At 42.4% G+C, this 19,686-nt stretch overlaps 1 protein-coding gene across 7 annotated transcripts in view; it reads left to right on the top strand.

Annotated features, from left to right (window-relative positions):
- The window catches only part of PLEKHG1 (pleckstrin homology and RhoGEF domain containing G1), a 203,936-nt gene that overhangs the window by 93,322 nt on the left and 90,928 nt on the right, over nt 1-19,686 (top strand). The window contains exon 1 of one of the 7 annotated variants that reach the window (XM_039851339.1): nt 18,544-19,668. The exons of the other annotated variants lie outside the window; for them this stretch is intronic. The gene's annotated coding sequence lies outside the window, so the exon portion shown is untranslated. Of the gene's footprint in view, nt 1-18,543; nt 19,669-19,686 lie in introns of those variants that run through there. 7 annotated transcript variants of the gene reach the window in all.

Raw genomic sequence — 19,686 nt, 5'->3', positions numbered from 1 at the left:
TCTGAGAATGGCGTCTTTGTCCCCCTTCCAAAAGCCCTGAGCCCATTTAAGGCCCTCAGGGATGGCAGGCTGCTAGCTCTGGAATAAAATCTGCAGTTTTTCATTTGAAATCAGAGGATGACATTTACACACTTGTTAAGCTTGCATTAAACACGTTGAATATCTAGACACACACACACACACACACACACACACGTACATGCACTTGTCCCTGCCCCAGTGATGCATTAGTGCTGATTCCAGTGGCCTGTTTCTCTTCGGGCTCAATGGTCTCGCTCTGTGGCTCGGTTTCAGAACAGCAGTATCTCTACAGAAAATGCATAAAAGGAATCTTAAGCCAACCAGAATTTGAAAAATAAATAACTGATTTCTGAGCATAATTTTACAAAAGTTTTTTGGGTCTTAAGATATAAGAAATCATCCGTACGGAGGAAAGACATCTCCAGTGAAGTGTTCTTTGCAAGAATTCTTTGCACGCACGAGGCTGAGTCCACTAGTGGTGTTATTGTGCTTTTAGAAATCAAATTTGAAAGCTTTTACAGAGATGATTTTCTCTTTACATATTATCTATTAAGTGCAAGACTTTGCTGTCTTTCAAAGAATAAAATTGCTTTTGAACTACCAAGAAAATATGCAAAACCTACGGTCAATGAAAAATTCCTTGGTTTTGATTATTTTGGTGGTTTTTAATTTTATGTATACACACACTCACATACATATATATACATACATATACACTGCGCTACATTTTTCTAAAGATTGATTGGAAACAGAATGTTACTATCAGAAGAACTTTTAAAAATATGAACGCTTTTAAGCATTTTAAAATTTCTCCAGGAGCTGAAATAGAATACATGTGATGATTTGATTCTGAAAAAATAAGGACCATTATAAACAATTTGTAAATTCCTGAGCTTCGAAAAATGGCTGAAATAGTAACTTTTTAATTACATAGACCTATAGAACAATTGGACGTGCTGTAGATCACAGAGAGAACACTGAACTTGAAGTCAGGCCCACAGCTATCTAGCTGCGTGCCTCATGCGGGCTACTTGAGTGTTCTGTCAGAGTGCTCAGAATCATTGTGGGGTGGCTGAGCCTCAGGCACCAGCCCTGGAAGTTGGGGTCCTGGGGGAGCAGGGGCAGGGGGAGTGGGGAGTCTCAGGACAATCAACTAGGGGTGCCTGGGGAGTGGGGAGGTGGCACCCATGTGGGCCAGGACAAGCTTCTCCCATTTCAGAATTGCCTGAGGCTGGCCCTGGAAGCGGGGAGCCCTTTGCAAAAGTTTTGCTTGGTCATTCAGAATTCAGATGACCCCAGCCGGGGCTGCCAGCCCTTTGTGCACAGTGGAGAGGATTTTGGCTTCTCCACCTAATTTAAACATCTGTTTATACTGGCCGGTTCCACTGGTGGGAGACTGACACAGACAGCACCCCGCCGTGTGAAGGGAAAATGCTCTGTTTTGTTTCCTAATACCAGAGCAGCTTTCTTAACAGTGAAGAATCAGAAACGTCACAACATCCTTACCTGCTCAGGGAAGTAGTTTTCGTCCTTTTTGATAGACCTGGAGGATTTGCTTCTTATGGGCTTCTAAAGACATTTTGTTCTTCTGGTGGGCTTGTTCATTTATATATATATATATATATATATATACACACACATACATACATACATACACACACACATATATATATATATACATATATGTGTGTGTATATATATATATACACATATGTGTGTGTGTGTGTGTGTGTGTGTGTGTGTGTGTGTGTGTATATATATATTTATTTCAGCTAAGGACCAGATATTGGCAGATGTATCAAACTGGGATCAATTGTGAACTACCTTGTTTTATATCAGTTTTGAAAGGTGGTTGTTAATAAAGTTCTTGCTATATTAATGGTTTGACTCTCTAACCTGACTATATATTATGAAAATGAGATACAGAGTAAAAGCTTACCTATTACAGCTAATTAAAATATTCAGTTTTAATATTCCCAAATATATACATATGAAAATGTGAATGCTCAAAAAAGAATGTTTAGGGAATGAATCGATAAGAATTGATAAGACTAATTTATAATGAATGCAGTAATGGGGGCTTCTAAAGATTTCTTAAGGAGATGTTACCAAAATCCAAATACCCCCTACATTCCATGCCAGGCCAGGCGATACAGAAAGCTCCAAAGCTCCTCAATTATTCTTTTATGACAATTGTGCAAATCGTGTGTGAGTTTGAGTGGGGTGAGGATCTGTGTATAACAAATCTTACATTCACTACTCACTTCAAAAGAGGCTGACTTGACTAATAAATGTTCCCAATTATAGATGATTCGAAAAACAGGTTAATTTGATTATAATTGCTAAGGTCAGTCTCTGAAAAAACCTTTTCTAAGTTTTTTTTTTTTCTTCTTCTGGGAAATAACATTCTTAATATACAGTTATGAGCTTAACGTTTATCTCTTTCTCATGGCTGGTGCAGAGGCGCATTTCAAAGTAACAGCCGATGATAATGTTTGTGTCCATCACCTTTACATCTTTTTATTTCTCCTCTTTGTTTTTCCGTCTTTCACAAGCAAAATGTAACTGCCCTTAAAACCAGTGGAATTTGAATGAACTCTGGAGTGACATCGATGTCCTGGTTTTGTTACTGTGCCTCAGGTGTGTGAGATGTGCCCACTGGGGGACCTGGGTGAAAGACACAGGAGGCCTCCTTGTACCTTTTTTTTTTTCTTTTTGCAACTTCTTATGGATTTATACTTATTTCAAAATTTTTTAAAAATTATTTTAATGTAACAGTTCTCTGGAACCCTCAGTTGCAGTCTCTAGTGCCTAACAGATATTCCAAAAAGATGCCTTGCTTAGTTCAATAAGTGACTGAGTATTAAGTCCTGTGAGGTTTTATGGGTAACAGATAATTGCTTTGTAAATGTAGGTGTTCCATACGAGTTTCTTGAGTGTTATGGTCTCTAGATCAGCTTGCTAATGGGAAAGAGAGAGTTTTAATTATGAGGTCTGCCTACTCTCTCAGATCATGCCATTTGGCCCTACCTACTTGCCCAAACAACTGGACCAGCCCATGGGCTCTCTTAAAGAATAGAAGAAGTAATGTTGAGAGTTAGCTGACATTCTATGAGCATCTAGGATGTGCTAGCCTCAGTCATGCCTTACAGTCATTAAGTAGCTTAAGCCTCAGAGTACCCCGTGATGGCACAAAAACTAAGCAGTTTTAAATGTGGCAAGTTTAAATGATAATTAATGTCCCTACTTTCAAAATAGTTCACTCTATGAGGGATATCAATGAAAGGCAATGGATCCTCTTAGCTAAACAAATAAACAAAAAATTTCCTTTTGAATTATAATGTAAATAAAAGAAAACTTTGAAATTGTCTAATTGTTCCTCTCTTCGGAGAATAAATACTGGCAATCATCCATGACTCCTGCTGCTTTTGTTAACTCCTGCTGCGTTTAGCATTGAAAGAGCCAAATTTTAGATCATAAGTTTTGGTAAATAGCTCAGAGTGAGAATAATATTTATTATTGTCCATAAGCAGGTTTGTATTATTTCAGATTGGTTATGTGCTGGGGTAGGTAGAAAGGGTCATAACGAAGTAGCAATATTGGGGTGAATCATGGTGTAACATGCCACATAGAAGCTTCCAGATATCTTAGCTAAGTTGGGAGGAGAAGATAAATTAATTAATTGATCGATCGATTGATTGATTGATTAGATTGGGAGAAGGATGCATTCCATGCCTGCACTCAGGGATGCTCTAGCAGGCTGACCAACCTCCCTCAGCTTCTCACTATTGTAGAGCAGCTGAGATCCGCCATTTATTGGGAAGGCGCAAAGTGAGGAAAGCAGAAGCCTCATCTGGCTCAGCCACTGACTAAGGTCACCGATTCTTAAAATGTGTTCCCAGACCAGCAGCATCAGCACCATGTGGGGACTGGTTAGAAATTCTCGGGCCCCACCCCAGACCCACTGAAACAGAGACTCCGGGGGTGGGACGGGGCAGTCTGTGTTTAGCAAGCCGTCCCGATGATTCTGATGCCAGCTGAATTTCGGGACCACCGGGCCAGCTGACCCGGGACAATCCTCTTTCTAGGCTCCAGCGGCTTCTTCTATGAAATAGAAGCTTTGTAGTAAACTGTTTCTAAGGCCCCCTCTGAACTCCAGGCCCGCATCCCAAGCTTTCTAATGCTATGAATCTTGGCTGTAAATTTATATATCCGGCGGTATTGCGTAGTCCTTACAAGGACAGGCTCCGAAATCTAACCGGCCGGGTTCAAACCCTGGTGCCTCCACTTAGTAGTCTCGTTTACTCAAGCAACCTACTTAGTTTTCCTGTCTGTTGAGTCCTTCATCCACATAATGAAGATAATAGCACCGAAGAGGGTTGTGAGGAATCGATGTGAAGCGTGCAGAATGGCACTTGGCACATAGGAGGTTCTCACACATTCGGTATGAGCAGATTCCTCCCGCTCCCCCTAAAAAATTCTGGAACTCTGATCATAGGCATTGCAGTGTGTGCAGCTCTGTTTCCTATGCTTGGATGCTTTTAGGTACCAGGCACCACGATGAATGTTTTATACGTGGTATATCACTTAAATCAAACGGTAACTCAAGAAATAAGATGGTCACTGAACTTAAAGTCCACGACCGCATAGTAAGTTGTAGATCCGAGATTTGAAACTAGAGCTCCTTTATTCCATAATTTACTCTCTGGTATAGCTAGTTTAGCTGTTGAACTTTTAAAATATAAAATCTAAATTTTCAACATGTGAAACCAGACATCTTTTGCTGCTTCACAAACACAAATGCACAACAGAGAAATCGTCAAAAGCTCCAGTGTTTGGAGAACCTTCTGAAGGGCACTGGGACCCTCCGACCATCAACAATGCTTCTCTCATTTGCACCTGTGAAAATCAAAGGCCCTCACCTAGACCTGTGTCTTGATCTTCATTACTCTTCCTCTATCTGTGTAGACCTTCAGATGGGAACATGACCAAGGTGCATGGGGAGGTACTGAGCTGGCAGGGACAGGAAGCCATGTCCAGGTCTTCAGTCTTACAATCGAAAAAAAAAAAATCATACTAATCTGTACTACCTCCCTCCTTATTCACCTCTTTCCCATGATTTTATTCAACTTAAAAGCAGTTTGAGAATACACATTGTCTACTGAGAGTTCTTAGATATTGACTTGATTAATACTGAAAAATATAATTTCATTCTGTCCACTAGAAAAGCTCTATTTTACTTGAAGAGTACTTATAATATAAAACATAAATCTAGAAACTGTTCTGCTTTCCTGTTGAATCTTGCCTTAATTTGCAGTTACATTTGTGAGCCACAGCTGTGGCCTCTACTCTGGCAATACATAAGAATCACTTTAAGAAAAAAATACTAGTGCCCTGGTCTCACGAGAGAATGTGCTGTGTTTTTAAAAATAGTGTTTGATTATTGTTTAATACCTGATTTTTAAAGGTTTGCAGGATTTTACGTGGCATTTTTATATACTTGAACTACTTGGTGCCTTTGAATTTGCTTATATACTATTACTATTCCTGACAGTATAACTATATTAATTTCAAGTCTTTTCCGTTTAGCTGATTTAGTAGCATCTTCACTCTGTTGACTCACTCAGGTGATATTGATGAGGAGTTTAAGAAGGAGTTCAACAATAGCAAATGTTCATTTTCTGCTGGCCCTTGAATTTCAGAGTCGCAAGTATCCATAGTGGTTGATGGTCCAACTCCATTTTTTACCTGTCAGGATGTTGGAAATCAGTGTAAGCTGATCGTTTGAAGTGAGGGAGGAGATGGCCAGAATCCCAAGTGTAAACCCACTGGTACCCAACCCAGCACTTCCACACTGGCCCCTGAGGGTGGGGAATACCTGCAGCAAAAAATGGACCCTTAATTTTACGTCTGGCTTTGCGCCCAAATCCTCACCTGGTCTCCTCTCAGTGTGACTGAGAAGTTCTCATGTGGATTCTTTCAGAACAAGCCCAAATCTAAACGCGAAAGTGACTTTTCCCACAACGTACCTCACCCTGGCCCCCATCCTGATTCCCGATCACTTTCTATTTCTAGTCTTCCATTCTTCTTTTGGGGAGCCTAATATTAAGTACTTGAGGTCTCTATTTTACCAGTGACTCCATAAAACTTTTCCTCTTTGGGGTGTTAGAATAGGGAAGATGGACGGAGGGGTTTGGGGCTGGCAGTGCAGCGAACTCCACTTGGAACAATGGTTCTCAACCCTCACTATGCACAGAGATCACCAGGGAAGCTTAGTTAGCCCCGCCTGTTCCAGTCCCGTCCCTGGAGGTCCGATTCAGTGTCCTCAGGCAGGGTCAGTGGTCTGGTTGCTTGTTGAAAATACAGCTGATGGTGATTGTATTAGCCAGCCCGGACTGCCACAGCAAGATACCACAGACGGGGGAGCTTAAACTACAGGCATTTATTTTCTCATAGTTCTGGCGGCTGGAAGTCCAAGATCAAGGTGCCAGCAGGGTTGGCTTCTGGAGGGAGCTTTCTTCCTGGCTTGCGGGTGGCTGGCTGCCCGCTCCCAGTAACCTCACATGCGTTTTGCTCTGTGCCAGTGGAGAGAGAGATCTCTGGTGTATCTCCCCTTTCCTATAACGACACCAGCCCAACAGATTAGGGCCCCATCCTGAAGACCTCATGTAACCTTAATTACCTCCTTAAAGGCTCTGTCTCCAAACTCAGTCACATAGAAATCTGTGCTGTGAATCACAGGGCTTCACCATGTGATTCTAGGGGATGAGGGAGATACACATTCTGTCGATAACAGCGATTGAGGAGGTGTCGGGTCACAGCTGGAAAAATGCTGGTTTAGAGTGTGTCCTAGGAATCGGTGGTTTCATTTGTCAGGCGTTTGGTTTACGACACCATTATGATAACGGACATGTTAAAATGTCTACGTAGCTTGAAATCTCTAAATGGCAACAAAAGAATGAAACGCAAACTATATTTTGAATGCCATCGGAGCGCTCCTTTTCCTAAATTATAAATGGTTTTGCTCTTCTTCAGAAGAACTTTTTAAAAATGAAATCATGGAATAGACTTATTGATGCAGAAGAGAAAAAGAATCCTCTACTCTTCAACTTCCTTGTCACGGGGTTTCCGCAGAAGAAAGCCACGTACCAGCTCGCTTCATTTGGCCTGAATCTGGGTTTTCCAACCCTGTTCTGCCCTGGCCCTGGGCCAGAAATGGCCAGACTCACCTGAGCCTCGATGCCAGGGCCCAACGAGGAGGTGGCCTGAAAACACGTGACCTCCCTAAACACATTGAAAATCACGAGGAGAAACACAAGCAAGTTAAGTTCTCTGAAGTTTGTGAGACTTGGTTGATCCATCGCAGTCTGGAGTAGCTTTTTCCCTCGGGGGAGCTTTTAAGCATTCTGCTCCTTCTGCCACATCAGGATCAAGGGAAAGGAGCTGGTTTTTGTTTTTCCTTCCCCCTCACCCACTCCCTCCTCCTCCTCCTGCGCCTGAGGGAAGATATCACATGTCAGATGGGTTCTTCTTCACAAAGACTTGGGTACCCATGCAAATCCTCACCGAAGATTTAAATTTTTACCTCCAGGGTTCAGAAAGAAATGAACACTGGTATGGATACAGCGTGGGGTGTTTTCCCCTTTCTAGGAAAAATGCGACGGTTAATGTCTCTGGGTGTCGGGGCCTGCTTATTCCGTCTCCGTTTCTTGTGCATAAGCGAAATCCATAGCCCTTATTTATTTCGATGGGACTAGGTTCTCCAGTTCTCAGTCCTTGGTCTGAGGTCCTTCGGTCCTCTTATATTTTTACAAACAAATGTGTCATAAGATTAGGTTATGATATGTAAATTTTGACATTTATAGTTGACCTTGGCTTGTTTTTCAGAAGAGTATCGAAAATGAATTCCTACTGCAATATTTGTATAAGGGTCTTAGATGGCTGGGACGCCCGCCCCTCTCCCCCATGAGTGTGGCCAGACGTCTCCATGTGTCATTCTTCCAACTGTGCTTTTTGTCTTACTGTCCCAGGATTTTTAAACGTCAAAAATTATGACACCAAGTTATTGGGTGTTTGGTTTGGCAGAATTACCAATTAAACTGTTGGTCCTATCTTAATTCCCGCATAGAGACCCTGAACGAATTCTAACATTTCTTGGTGTGTTGTAGGTTTCTGAAAGAGATAGTAGGATAAAGACTTCGATTAATATAAAAAGTAGGAAAATGAAAATAAGAGCTCATGAGGTTCAACGGTAAAGACGAGTCAGACTTCCTGACCTGCATTTAATATTCCCCCCAGCCCTCCATGGGGAACATTTTCCCCTCACGCCCCTCACTAAGTGTTAAGGTCCTCTTTTGTTCTCAATCCTGGATAGCGTGACAAACAACAAGGGATATTTTTAATTCTTTATGTTTCATTTTCATATAACTTGCAAACCGAAGAGGAAGAAATTGTTTTTACCGGATTATTTCCAGTCATCTGGTCATTCTAGGACTACTAGCCCAGCACACAGAGTAGTGTCCGGATGTGTCCATGTGTGTAACCCGGAGTCAAATGCCGACGGCTTCCGGGGCGGGCACGTCGTGTAAAGGAGTGAAGGGGGACAGGGGAGGGGTGGGGCCTGTCGCAAGCCAGAAAGCACAGGGCCAGGGCAGAGGGACCGAGCTTAGCTCCATCCACTGCTGCCGACTGGGACTATAAGAGTAGTGGTGACTGATGTTTGTTCTTTCTTTTTTTTGGCACCTTCTTCCCAAGGGAAAAAAAAAAAAAATCTGGATTTTTATGTGAAATATTTTCATGTGAAATCTGACTTAAAATTTGGTTCATCGATTCAAAGAAATGTAAACCCAGTGTTGACAAATGGATCTTCAGGTCACACTCTGCCTGCTCAGCATCAGATCACAACTTCGGGGGGACTCACACCAGGCCTCAGTAGCCCTGTGGGTACTGGTTAAGTCGCATTAAAAGGCTAAGCTGTGCCAGCTCAGTTATCCCTTCTCACCGGCATGGGGACAAGATCTCAATGTCCTTCTCTCTACTCCCAGGTGATGCCTCGCTGGCTCACCCTCTGCCCTCTGCCCCCGGGCTGCTAACCTTCCCGAGGCCACCTGTCCCGAGATATTCGGAGTCTCCATGGGAGTTCACTTTGTTGGCCACCCAGCTCCTACCCCTAGGCTGCCGGTGCTCACCTCTCTTTATTGGAAAAGGGCCCCCTTTCCTTTTGCGTTTTCGTAGAAGAATCCCACAGCTAAGTTGCTTGAGTTGTTAGAGCTGCCCCCACCCCACCCTCCCCTCTCTCTCACCACTCTCTCTCTCTCTCTCTCTCCTTCTCCTTCTCCTTCCCTCTCATTTTCTTTTACCATCGAATCTCTTCTTTCTGTGGGCATTCACAGGCTGCCAGCATGGCTGGGGTGAGGCCAGCCTGAGTGGTTGTAACTTACGAAACCAGAAACCAGCACTTCTGCTGACCTCCTTCCTCAGTCTCTCCCAAGGCCACCGAACCTTTCATTACCATCAGATTGCTCACCTCCAGCCCCATCCTCTGCACCCCACACAGAATCTGTGATAGACACCTGAAAATATCTGAATCCCAGTTTCAGATATTGTCAGGATTCTTTTTTGAGGAGCCATCGTAAATTCGCCCCTTGAAAATCACTCAGTCATTCAGGCACTCAGTCAGTCAGCCAGTGAGAGTAAGTCACCAGGCTGGGGGGACAGCTACAAAGAATCTCCAATTTCCAGGACACCCATTACAGTGAATTTGTTCTAATCATCATAATTGCATATGTTCTTAAAGTACGTGAGCTCCTCGAATCACTTAGAACAAGCCATACTTTTCATTATCTGTGTGCTATAAGAGCATAAGTTTTGCAGTTGTATAATTATGTCAACTTTTATGTTACCACTATTCCGGGAGTACATTAGGTCAGGTACTTGGTTGGAATGCAACCCCAAATTATATACCCCTGTGGTCAAATGAGCTATTTCCCAATCTTTGTTATAGCCTGGTTTTCAGAGTGCAGTTTTGCAGAAAGTGGCGATGAGGTCACTATAAGTAAAAAGCATAATCTTGATGCTAGACATTGGCCTACTGCCAGAGATGTTCAAAATCTTTGTAGGGACTCTTTCCATTGATAATAGTTGTTAAGATGTCTGTCACCTTGGGAATTAGAGGTAATTTAAAGCATTTCTTTCCATAAGGGTTGCATGCTCCTAGTTTTGCATCAATTCATGGTCATCTGACTCTAAAAGTGGGATGACATTTAAGATCCTCGTGTTATTTTGGGGCCTCGAGAGAGACTGTCTTTGGAAGTGAGAAGTGGATCATTGCATCGACCAGTCACCTGAAAACATGTAATCTTAGATTCATAGATGGAAAAGTACTCTTAAATGTCATTGACTCGAGAGTTTTCATTTTATTAACTCTCAAAGAATTTGGAACCCAGAGACCTCAGTGACTTGCCCAAGATTACAAAATTGCCTAGGAGAGCTGAGGTTCCAAATACCCCCACTCCAGATCTTGTGTCCCGTACACACGTCATTTTGTGAGCAGTAGATGATGATTTAGATTGAACAACATTCGTTCAGCTTTGGGGCAGGTTTTTTTGGCCGTATCACTAGGACGATAACTAACAGACACTGAGAAAACCTAACTCCCCAATACTTTTAGAGCAGCTTAATCCACGGGGGTTTGCCATTTTATCATGTCCTCATTTGTAGTCTCTTACGCAGTCTCCATATCTTATGTTTGGAGCCATGCTGGCACTGGGCAATTGTCCCCGGCTTTGAGTCCCCTAGGAAAGATAACCAACTGGTCCTGGAAAATACTCAAGGCTCAAATGCACACTGTCAATTCATAAGTCCCCCAGAAGTAGCAAGACAAACCTAGCAGGGCTACCCCTCCCCCAGTCTGTCCTTCCTTAACTCCTCCTCCTTTGTTGTACACTTTAATCTGGTTATACCTGGGTGAAAATGCTGGCCAGGGAAGTTTATGTTGTGATTTACTGTAACCACACTGTGTAAGGGAACGTGTCCAAGTGATTGGGCAAGAACAGTCATGGATACTGCCTAGCAGCAACGCCCACTGTCTGGATAAGGAGTAAGAAACGCTGAGAAGAAGGAGGTTGATATATTCGAGGGGAAGGTGAGCGGGGGAGGGGTGCGGTCTCTTCAAAGTAAAGAAGAAAATTAGAAGATACTTTAATGCAGAGGGTGGGGGGGCTCACCCCAAAGTAGAGAAGGAAACTAAAAGATACTTTAATGAGGGGGCATTATTACAGTAAACATAGTTATTGTTGTGGTATGCAACAGTGTATTGGCAAACAAGATTATCCAGGGAAAAAAATCTAGGTTGAGCGGTCAGTGTGGGCGTAACACAAGGTATACCAGCAGTCTGCACTTACAGGAAGTGAAACGACCTGGACAGCTTCTTCTCTCTAAGGCTTCCCCTAGTTAACCTCTTCTTCTCAGCCTTCAGATGTCACATATCCCTTCAGCTGGGAAGCCTTCCCTGACCACCCCAACCCAGGCCTGGTCCTCCCTCTACATGTTTTCCCAGCACCCCATGCCTTCCTTACACAGTACACACCTCGTACAGAATCAGTCACTTATTGGTGTGAGTATTCAGTGTCTGTCTCCCTGGCCACACACTGTGCCTTTGAGGACAGAGTGTTGTTGCTGTATCTAAAAGTATGACTCAGAGGAGCAGGGAGAACATTTATTTTCCAGAGGATGTTCTCTAGAAAACAACATCTTTTTAACATTTTTACAGTAAGTTGGCGTGAGTTTCGTTAAGATTCTGAAAACGCTTTGGTGGGAGCCATAGGGGACGGTGATCAGAGGGTGGTGGCATTTTTAAGTACTATCCCACAGTCCCTGCAGCACAAGGGGCAACTCTCTCCCACCCCCACCCCACAAACTCTGCCTCCAGGAATCACTGAACATAGTTACTCAATGAATTTTTGAATTAAGAGGCATATACTTATGGGAGACCTGATAGCATCTCAGATAACTAAGGAACTTCACATAGAAGTGAGCTCTGATTTGTCTTGCATTTTCCCATAGTGGTCTTTGAAGAATTCCAGCTTCATGTGAGAAATTACTTTGAAGGTTAGGATCGCCCCAAAGTATGACAGACTGTCTGACCAAGGGGCAGATGCCTAGTAATGCACAGTATCCCAGCAGAGGCTACACATACCTGATGTGCTATCGTAAGCGATCGTTCAAACACCAGAGAAGGAGTTAGATTAGAAAACCTCTAAGTATCTTTCCAATATCAATGTACTGTTACTGTAGAATTCCAGTCCATATATCCCCCCACTCAAACGTCATAAGGGCAGGGATTTTTTCCCGTTTTTTTTTTTTTCCACTGTTGTATCTTTAGTGTTTAAAACCTTGCCTCGTATATAGTAGCTGCTCGATAAATATTTACCAAGTCAACAAATATATCAGTAGATATATCAAATTCAAAATATGTTTTTGGCATAGAATAGCTTCCAAGTAAGCATTTATTTCATTCATCTGAATCAAGCAGTCTGGAAATCAAAAAAGAGGCTAAAATCGGGCAATAAAAAGCTATGATCAACACGCCGACTAAGCATATGAAGTCGAACAGTTATCAACCCTTCACACCAGAAATTCTGGTGTTAGTAGAAAGTCGTGCCAGCCAGGGACCTGGCAAGAAACTGAATTAGCTCGAATGGAGAGTTTAATGAGGGGGCTACTTCATTAAAGGTGGTGTGGCTAAGGGAGCCAGCAAGGAATGCGAAGCACTCAGAGACCATAGCAACGGCGAGAAGCCTTAACCATCATTCTCAGAGACAACCGACAGACACCCTCAAGGAACAGGAGAACAACATAGCTGAGGGAGCCCTGAGTGCTGGAACCGTGGGGCCCAGCTGCCTCTGGCGCAGGCACTGCTAAGCCCCGGGCCCCTGGTCAGCCAGCGAGCAAGACGAAATGCTCTCATTTCCTTCTCCTCCTGCCTCCTAATGTTGGTGTCTCCCATTAGCCAAACTCAGCTGGAAGCCAGCCAGTGTGGGGCAGGGCGTGCAGACCTGGCCAGCACAGGGCAGAGAAAGATGGGGACAGGGAGGGGACAGCGCACGGGGGAATCAGCATCACATCAATTAATTTCGTTCGTCTCCTACTTTAATTACACACACAAAGAACACATAGTCGTTAGAGCAAATACAGAGTCTGGGTCACAGTGAGTAGTAAGGGAACCTCCCACATAATCCCGTCTCTCAAACCGAGGGCATGAATGTTTTGGCTTTTTCTCCTTCTTTCTTTCTTTTTCCTTTTACATATATTTGTCGAGGATTCAAAATTTTCTATTCAGAATAAACCAAAATAAATTTGGTTACACTTGTTTCTTGGCCTAATTAAGATAAAGGCTGTAGCCTGACAGAGGGCTTTGTTTCCTTTCCTTTGTTCTGTGAACATAAACAAGTTACTTCATGTACCTCTGTGGGAACTAGGAATTAAGCAAGTGTTTGGACTCACGAAGACTTTCAGCGGGTTTGGCTCTCAGCTTGGATACCAAGTAATTAAATATAAGATGAAAGATGAGTCCCACAGAGCTCCCTCTTTGAGACTGGGAAAGGAAATATAAGTGAAGGCATCCTCGCTTAGCTGGATTTTACTGTCAACATAAAGTTTCTGTCTCCTTTTAAGAATCCTCGAAGGGCACTTTGAAAATAGGGTGAAAGGCAGTTTAGGAAAATAGAGCAAATGCTTCTGTACACAGTTCTTGTTACATCTGGAGCGTCCCACACTGCTTCGTCACACTCGTCACACTTGTCATCATTTATCTGATGCTCGTCCAGTCCTGCTCCACCGGAGCTTCCAGAAGTCAGAGCCCACGTCCGTTCTCTGAGCACGACACCAGCCCGGGCGTTGAGTCAGTCCCCAGTCAGCAAGGGTAAGTGGTTGATGCTCCTAGTTAAAGTGGAGGAAAGGTGCGAAGGGAGAAGAGTCAGCTGTGTGCCGAAGGTCTGAAAGGCAAAAGGCAGTACCACAGCAACCGATGGGTGTGTCAGACCATTGTCATAATATACCTAAGGTTAGTAATCCCTTTCTTTAGTTAAAAAAAAAAAATCCCAGAAAGTATTGTCATCTCAGCTCCTTTAGAGAGGAATGAGTTCTGCTTTCCTGGAGCAGGCTCTGTATTTGGCTTTCTATAGATTTCTGCCTGAATGGGATCATGCTTGTGACTTGGTTCAGGAAGCCAAATAAATAGAAGCTCAAACCACCCCCACTTCGGTTCTAGAAGTTAGATAGCCTCCCCTGGAATAAATCCATTTGCTCTCGGAGAATACAATGTCAGCCACTGTGACACTGAAGGTGGCCTTGGATTGAGGGCAAGAAGACCAAGGGCAGTGATCCTAAAGATGGAGGTTGCAGTGGGGAAGATTCAGAACCAGCCCAGAGACTGACTCATAACTGCTCTCAGCAACTTGTCTGTGTCTCCCCTGCAAGCTTTCCTCACCACTGATGCTTTTGGTAATGTCTCTCTGAATCCACCGTCATAGGGTAGGGTCCACAGGATGGGGCTACAGCTGGCAATGTCCCCACCACTTCATCATCTTGGAGCTGTGGGGGCAAGGCTGGCCAAGGGGGGCTTGTCTCTCTCCTCTGCCAGAATGTGCAAGGTCACATGAAGGTTATGAACCTCCATGGTTGTTACTCTGAAACTATAATAGATTCTCATTTTAATTATTATTTTGGAAAATACAGCTGCAGGATTTCAACAGAGTATCCAAGCCCCTTCTACAAGTTCAAGTACATTTTTTGAAGAGTGATTTCAAAAGTATAAATTGTGTCGAATGCCTTTAGTTATGAATGGATTAGATGTGGGTTATCTCCTAGAGAAAAATGTGTCTGGAAACAGACTGCATTCTTCGAGGGATAATTAGTTCATTGTGCTCGGCACAGCGAGTCCTCCCATGGTGTCCTTAAAGATGGGACTGATCTAGTATTGAAAGCAAGAGACTATTTGTAACATATGGCTTGCTTGATATCTAAAAACTGTTCCGTTCAGAAATAACTAAGACTTGATTTCATCGTCTTCGGACAATAAGGACCAAAATATCCTAATAAAAGAACAGAGTGAAAAATAGAGCTGACGATTGTCCTAGAAGCAGAGAAATGAGCCTGTGGTGGAATTCTTGAAAGCACAAGATTTTAGAATCCAATATGCGTGCCTTTCCAGGTCATCTCAGTTGGTTTTCATAGCAGACCGATATCTGATGGAGTTAAATCATGACCTGATTGCAAGGTAAGGTTGGGCCACGAAAGTGTTGTGAATAACGGGCTTTGTGTGTTTGTTTTCTAACTTTCCTATGGCCATGCCTTGGTGCTGACATTTTAGTCCAGTAGGAGGTGAGGAGTTACATTTTCAGCTGGATAACTTAAGTACTGGTAACTATTTATTATTTATAGCTTGGTTTCCACTGCTAGATTCAATACTCCAAGACTAACAAAAAATAATGCTTTCATTTAATTTCTCCTAGACTGGAGTGCTTTGGTCTGCCTTAGACCTCTGTCTTTCGCTGAGAGTAAACCCTTTTGAAATTTGTGAAGACAAACGCACCATAAAATTATTTCACTTTGAAAACAGTCCTTTGGAAAAAAATAGTTTAGCTTTTTTGTTTAACAAGATGTATAGTTTGCCTTGTATAATAATAGCAAGGCAGAATTTATAGTTGGTAACATTTTCTGGGTTTAGAGCAGAGAGTATCTGGAAGAGTATATATAGATCTTTAATATACAATAATTACAATGCCAAAGGATGTTAGTACATCACATTTCATTTTCAGGAGAAGGGCAGTGTAGACACGTCAGTGGGGATGTGTAACACCTCTTGGCATGCAAGTGACTTTAATATTTATCACATTTATCCCGTGGTATGCGCTTAAAAAATGTAATCTCACGCCTTTTTCTTTCAAAGAAAAAAAGTTCTAATAGACTAAAAAACATCAAGAATGTTTCGTCAATGGCTTGTGCTTTAGAAAACAGTTATGGTTTTACCATTTGTCTTGGAAAATGTGTCCCAATAGCATTGGGTTAAAATCACAAGATTAAACAAGTTTTCTCCTTCCTCCAGCATTTAAATTGTTATGCTCCATATGTAAAGTATGGGTTGTGTTTTAAAATATCTCTTATAACTTTTAGCACCTTTGTATGTGAAAAAAATGTCAGATTATTTTCTAAATCTGCCTTATCCAATATTGATTATGTGAAGCGAAATCTTAACCTGAATCCGAAACGTGTATGCATTGCCTTCGCCACTCTTTCTTCCCTCCTTTCATTCTCTTGGATGTTCTTCCATCCTTCATGGCACAGTTTCTTGGAGCTGTTGCCTGGTTGCAAAGTCAGCAGAGGATCTCAATTAGGTCAGGCCTTGTCAAGCCCCTAGGACTGCTGTTTCTACTTCCTACGCTCAGCCTCTCCTGCTCTTCCAGGCAACCATTCCCTGCCTCCTCCCTAAAAGACCTGACAATGCCTCAGAAGGATACGCAGGCTAATTCACACTACTGTGACAATGACTCCATAACCCTTTCCAGCCCATATTAGAGTTTCGACTGACAAATTTTACCTGAAACCAAAAGGAGTTGGTTTCTCGTATTGGAATTCCAGGCCCGATGGCAGATTCTGGGAAATGGCGGGGTTCTCTGGCCCTCCTCCAATTAGGCCACAAGGCTGGCCTGCACTTAGCTTGCTGGCTAGATTGTGTCCCCTGCTGGCTGTTGATACGTCCTGTGTGTGCTGGGTCCCCACTCCTACTTCCTGATGGTGTAATAGTGTTTCGAGAGAATTAACGAGAGCTTCTTTCCCATTAGAGAAACTTTCTCACCTAACGAGGCATCAGTGTGCATAAATGATAGTGCGTGTTTAGTCTCACTGTCATTTACGAAGAGATTTTGCTGAGCAAAAACGATCTTTTCACCTCCTGTTAATATTGGCGAATAAATTATACGGTGAGAAGCAGCAAGGGTAACACATTTGTGCCTTTCGCATGTCTCGGGATGTATTTGGCTGCGTGCGTGGCAGTCCGGTGACAAAACAGCTGGGCACCTGCAAGTTACTCCAGTGTAAGTGGTGTGTGGCATATGAGAGGAGAAGGGCTGGGAAGGGAAACCATGCAGCGCTAAGGTTGGACAAACAAGGGCCGTAAGAAAACACCGAGGCACGGAAGGTCCTCGGCTCTCGGGTGTGGAAAAGCCTTGAGTGTTACTCAAGAAACGTGACTTTCATTCCCCTTTTCCTGTCCTCTCTGCTATTAGGTATCTGTAGTGTCCCTCCCAGGACCCTACAGACTATTAATTTGTTAATTCATTCAGCAAATACTTCGTACTTTATATTTAGTATACATTTATATACTAAATATATACTTATATACTAAATATACTATTTATACTATATATATTTATATACTAAATATAAAGGCAAAAAAAAAGTGTGTGTTTCTTGCTCTGAAAAAGCTTATAATTTAAAAGACTAGATTTAAAATACTATGAACCCTCCATGTTTGTGGGTACAGTATAGGGCGGTTTCAGTTACTTGCAAGTGATATGAAAGGTCTTTACTGATACAAGTTGATGATTTTGCTAAAGCAGGAATCACAGGTGAACTAACAAATGACCAGCCATAGGACCACCTGTGGCCTGTTCTGTCACTTCAAAGCTGTCCTTCAAAGTCGAGTCCCTTGTCCAATGTACAGATTTGCAGTCTGTCCAGCATCCACACTCCAAGCAGCTTTGCTGTTTTTCACTTGTAATATACACAGAATCTCTCAGAAATTGCTTTTTAAAAATGTTTCTTGGCCAAACAAAACAAAACAAACAAACAAAAAATCCAAATACGATACAAGAATACTTTATTGGAAGATAAAGGTAGTTAACTTGTGGTCTGAGGATATGTCCAGAAAACAAAGGAGTCAAGAAACCAAGAGTCTGTGTACACATTACCCCATGGAAGAATGTAGGTCTTTGTACCTCCCACATGAATATCAAACCCACAGGACAGGAAGATCCTCTGCTCCCCAGCTAACGATCCAGGGTAGGAGGGAGACGATTAGGAAAGACTTCAACATGAGACCATGTGATATTTACTCTAAGTCTAATGAACAGCGGTTTAACAATTGGAAAGAGCAGCAGGCTGGAATGGTTATGGAAGATCAGATGGAGCTTGTGAGATCCAAGGTGACTCTCTTAGTGAAGCAGAAACAGAGGGTGGAGGGGGGGCATCATTTGGGGTGCAAGAGAGATCTCTGTAGAGCTCAGAATGGAGGACCGTTTCTTTTCGGCACCCATAATTTAGTGATTACTGGTCAATTTTGTGGGAGAGAATTCATTGCAACAAACTGTCTTCTGAACTGACTGATAAATTTCCATCCAAATGGCTTACTGACTTCAGTAGCCCTGTTCAGCCTTATTTGAAGGAAATAGGCATTAAAACAAATTATCCTTTTATGTTGTTAGTTTAAAATCACTTAATAGGTGTGATAGAAATAGCTATATTAAAGATGATCAGCTAATGTTATTTCCATAACCACAAATGAATGCTTTATCAGGAACTTCCATTTAAAGAATTTTGATCCTTTGAAATAGTTGAGTTTCAGGTGTCTATACATGGGCATAATCCATATTTTGAGTTTTAGCTCCATGGTATCAGTTTGGTGGTGGTATCAGTTTTCAATAACATTTTGTACTTCTGAAGACCCTTCATCTAAAGAACTCAATATTCTTTTCAAATGTGAACCTTTGGAATGTTTATGTAAAAAGAGGTATAGCATTTTAAGAGGGTCAGGTGGCCTTAGGGAAATCGAAACCCAAAATAATTTGAAAATCTCTCCTACTAAAGTGTGGAAATTAAATCATTCTGACTTTACGACTTAGTATTTATGACTATAAAATCACAAAACGTAATTGTTTTTCTAAGAAATACCTATAAAGTTTACATTTCAGGTATTTGTCTCCAGATAGGTTTCTTTTTAAGTCAAGCTTCAATGTAATCATGTTTGTTTTCTTAAAACTTTGTTAAATGTCTTGTTTCATAGAAACTAAATAACCAAATTTCCTTCAGCTGTGTGTTATTCACCGCCCTGCTCCTGCCCTCAAACTTCACTGTAAAACTTATGTTAAAGATGTGTCCATTTACTTTGAAACAACTTATAAATCAGGAAAGGAACTTGGGAATATCAGAGCTCCAAAGATCTTGCAGCTGGAGCCAGGAAGGTGAAGCCGGAGCAGCTTTAAGTGGCTGTGGGTTGGATTTGATGTCCACAAAAGAATGGCAAGCACAGGGTGTTGCTCAGCGAAGTGTGCATTTTCAAGTTACCCACAGTGGTGTCTATTGTCCTGTTTCTCAATTGAATGATGTCATGTTTCATTTAAGGCTCTTAGTGATGCTGAAGTCTGTGGTCTGCTCGCTAGGGGGAAAAAGGCACTGAGAAAGTTGCAAATCAGGTTTTTGTCAAGCCTTTGTGTGTTGGGTTTTGAGAGATAAAAGCTGACTCATGCAATATTTCGAGGGAAGGAGCTGCACAGACTAGTAAAGACTTCTTGTTTTACCTACCTGAGCCCCCAGTGAGGTCACTGCATCAGCTGAAGGCAGACGATGTGGCTTAGCCTGGGGAGAGCACAGGTAGGTGCTAAAGAATGT

The sequence above is a fragment of the Pteropus medius genome, unplaced genomic scaffold (genome assembly GCF_902729225.1).
Source record: "Pteropus medius unplaced genomic scaffold, Ma_sr-lr_union100, whole genome shotgun sequence".
NCBI classification, from domain to species: Eukaryota; Metazoa; Chordata; class Mammalia; order Chiroptera; family Pteropodidae; genus Pteropus; species Pteropus medius.
The sequence above is the reverse complement of the archived record's forward strand: the minus strand, read 5'-3'. Positions and strand labels throughout refer to the sequence as shown.